The sequence below is a fragment of the Marmota marmota genome, unplaced genomic scaffold (assembly GCF_001458135.2).
Source record: "Marmota marmota marmota unplaced genomic scaffold, marMar, whole genome shotgun sequence".
Classification (NCBI taxonomy): domain Eukaryota; kingdom Metazoa; phylum Chordata; class Mammalia; order Rodentia; family Sciuridae; genus Marmota; species Marmota marmota.
Window position 1 is genome coordinate 9,351,818 of NW_025999862.1, and position 4,101 is coordinate 9,355,918.

Below are 4,101 nucleotides of genomic sequence, written 5' to 3' on the forward strand. Positions count from 1 at the left end.
GGGCAGCCCAAGAGCTCTGCATGCTCTAGGGACACCACCATGCATTTGTATAGCATTGGCATTGCACAGTTGAAGGGCTATCATCTCCCTTTTTGTTGGATTCTTTCCATCCATTCAAAATAGATGATACTTTCTCCTATTTTATACACAAGAACAAAGAACTTTTCTAGACCATAAGTTCCTATACAAGAGTATGCCATTTCTATGAAAACTGTTTTGCTTTTTTTCCACTCTCTCTTCCAGTTCTCCTCTTGATTCACTCTTCTCAATTAATCCTCCATTTCACTTCTCAAAGTCATCAATGATGGAAATATTGCTTTGAATGGTCACTTCTCAGTTGTTATCTTGATTTTACAGCAGAAAAAAAAAATGGCTTTCAGGACTCAATACTTTTCTGTTCCGTATTTTACTCCCAGGCAGCTCTTCTCTCTCCAAATTTTCTCCTTAGGTGATCCCTTAGGTGATATTATCCAGTATCTTGGTTTTAACTACATCAACTAATTTGACATTCTCAACCTCAGTCTCTGGTCTCTATTTTTATATATTCATTTACTGGTTCAAAGAATATTTTACACTTAGTTTATTTGCTGATCTTTCTGTGATAGATAGTCTCCAACATTGGTCTCCATCAGTGTTCTCTCTCCATATCAGTGCAACTCAGATAAAGAGGCAGAGTCTTTTTTTTTTTTTTTTTTTTTTTACTTAATTGTTTTACTTGTTCTTTTTGGATATACATAACAGTAGAATGTATTTTGACATATTATACATACATGGATTATAACTTATCCTAATTAGGTTACCATTCTTGTGGTTGTACATGATGGGGAGTTTCACTGGGTATGTATTCATATACGAACATATGAAAGTTATGTCTGATTCATCCAACTCTCTTTCCTACTCTCATCCCCATTTCCTTTCCTTAATTACCCTTTTTCTAATCCAATGAAATTCTATTCTTCCCTCCCACTACTTATTGTGTGTTAGCATCCACATATTAGAGATAACATTTGGCCTTTGGATTTATGGGGATGGCTTATTGCAGTTCCATCCATTTACTAGTAAATGCTGTAATTTCATTCTTCTTTCTGGCTGAGTAATATTCCATTGTGTATATGCACCACATTTTCTTTATCCATTCATCTGTTGACAAGCATCTAAGTTGGTTTCATAGCTTTGCTGTTGTGAAATGAGCCACTACTAAACATTGATGTGGTTGCATCACTGTAGTATGCTGATTTTAAGTCCTTTGGGTATATAACAAGGAGTGGGATAACTGGGTCAAATGATGGTTCCATTCCAAGTTTTCTGAGGCATCTTCATATTGCTTTTCAGAGTAGTTGCACCAGTCCCACCAGCAATGTATGATTATAACTTTTACCCCACATCCTTGTCAACATTTATTGTTATTTGTATTCTTGCTAGTTGCCATTCTGACTGGAGTGAGATGGAATCTCAGTGTAATTTTGATTTGCATTTCTCTCTTTGCAAGAGATGCTGAACATTTTTTCATATATTTGTTGACCATTCTTATTTTATCTTCTGTGAAGTGCCTGTTCAGTTCCTTTGCCCATTTATTGATTGGATTATTATTATTATTTTTTGTTTGGTGTTAAATTTTTTTGAGTTCTTTGTATATACTGGAGATTAATGCTGTATCTCAGGTGCAGGGGGCAAAGATTTTCTCCCATTCTCTAGGCTCTCTTTTTATATTCTTGATTGTTTCCTTTGCTGTGAAGAAGATTTTTAGTTTGATACAATTCCATTGATTCTTGATTTTACTTCTTGCGCTTAAGAGGAGTGTGGTTGAGGAACTACGTTCCTAAGATGGCATAATAGAGATTTGGGCCTACTTTTTCTTCTAGTAGGCACAGAGTCTTTGGTCTAATGCCTAGGTCCATGATCCACTTCGAGTTGACTTTTGTGCAGGGTGAGAGATCAGGTCAAATTTCATTCTACTACATATGGATTTCCAGTTATCCTAGCACCATTTTGTGAAGAGGCTATCTTTTCTCCAATGTATGTTTTTAGCACCTTTGTCTAGTATGAGATAACTTTATATATGTTGGTTTGTCTCTGTGTCTTCTATTCTATTCCACTGGTTTTCATGTCTATTTTGGTGCCAAAACCATGCTGTTTTTGTTACTATAGCTCCTTAGTATAATTTAAAGTCTGATATTGGAAAGGTGGTAGAGTCTTAATTCTTCTCTTCTTCAATCTTGGGCAGGCCTTAGTGACTTTGACCAATAGAATATGGTGAAAATGACTGACATTTTATAGCTTTCAAGTCTAATCACATGAAACTTTACAGCTTCTACCTGGGCTCTTGCAATGCTTTCTCTGGAGAAGCTGTATGGTTTGGATGTCAGGTGTCCCCCAAAAGCTCACGTGTGAGACAATGCAAGAAGGTTCAGAAGAGAACCTTGTTGTAAGAGTCTTAACCCAATCAGTGCATTAATCCCTGATGGGATTAATTAAAGTGGTAGGGTGTGTCTGGAGGAGGTGGGAATTGGGGCATGGGCTAGAGGTATATATTTTGTATTTGGAGAGTGGAGTCTCTCTTTCTTTCTCTGCTTCTTTATCACCATCTTGTGAGCTGCTTCCCTCTGCCACACTCTCTCACCATGATGTTCAACCTCACCTCAAGTTCCAAGGAATGGAACCATTCTGTGGACAAAGACCTCTGAAATTGTGAGCCCTCAAATAAACTTTTCCTCCTCTATAGTTGTTCTGGTCAGATCTTTTAGTCATAACAGAAAAAAAAAATAGCTAAAACAGAAGCCGATCCCCTTGAGATAGCCATGTTGTGAGGAATCCTAAGCTTTCCATTTTTAGAGGTTATATCAAGATCTTTGGCCATCTTCCTGCCATTTTAGCCATGTGAATGAAGAATATATTAAATGTGTAATTAAAAACATGTCTTGGATTCCAGCCCAGTCCAATCTTCAGATGACTCCAGCTTCAGCTGTCACTTTACTGAAAGTACGTGAGAGGAACCCCAAACCAGGGTCTGGACCAGGTGAGGAAAATGAGAAATCTATGTGAAATTTAAGAAGCGACTCACTGTCATAATGGTATAGTGGTGCTGTAGAGTCCCTAAAAGTGAATGTGCTATAGTTTGAATCTGGAATGTCCCCCAAAAGCTCATTGTTACATTCCATTGTAACAATGTTCAGAGGTGGGGCTTTTGGGAAGTGATTGGATCATGAGGGTACGGATCTTATCAATGAATTAATCCACTGATGAGTTCATAGTTGAATGGGCTATTAGAAGTTGGAGGAAGTAGGACACTGAGGACATGTCTTTGAAGAGCATATTTTGTCTCCCGACACTCGCCCCCATACCCCTAGTAGGGGAAAACATGAGTCTAGTCCCCCACTATCACAAATTATGCAGTTGAGTTACCCACATTTGGGGAAATCATATCTGGAGTGCAATGGATAAGCCTCACCCTGTGAAAACCACCTTTATGGTTGTGGTATCTCCCTTGCCAGGTAAGTATTATTAATTATTAGGAACAAAGTAGAAGAATGGGAACCCCATGTGAAAGGACACTTCACTGATGGACACCAAAGTTGGGTCATTCCCACAGCCAAAAATCTGGAGACTTCTCTAGGCTCTACTTTTTATCTTTCTTCAGAACTATCTACATATTCTTGAGCCTTGTTAATTCTAAGAATATGCCACTCACATCCAGCCTTCCTGTCTCCTTAACTGCCCTATTTTTTAGAAGTTTTCCTCATTGTTGAACACTAGATGTTTCCTAACTTGTCCTCTAAACCAGAATCCAAAGTAGGGAAGCACCTTCAAAGCACTTGGGAGCTTTTTCAACAACATATGCCCACTCCAGTTTTGTTATACTTGAATTCTTCCCTGGAGAACAAGGAATGTGTATTTTGGGGAAAAACACAAAGACCTATTTCTGTTTAAATAATCCTGACAGTGATTGCCAAACTTTCAGATTTCATAAACAAGTTCATTTTCAAAAGGAAAAAAGATGGAATTATCTTTTAAAAAAAGATGCTATTTATTTTGTCCAGTATTAGCAAGCAAACATTAAATAAACCTCTTTCTGTCATCTGTTAATTCTAGTGTTTTATTAAT

General features: G+C 37.5%; 1 pseudogene; it reads right to left on the reverse strand.

Moving 5' to 3' along the window:
• Positions 1-3,347: 3,347 nt before the first annotated feature.
• On the reverse strand, positions 3,348-3,499 carry LOC125618707 (annotated as a pseudogene).
• Positions 3,500-4,101: the final 602 nt, after the last annotated feature.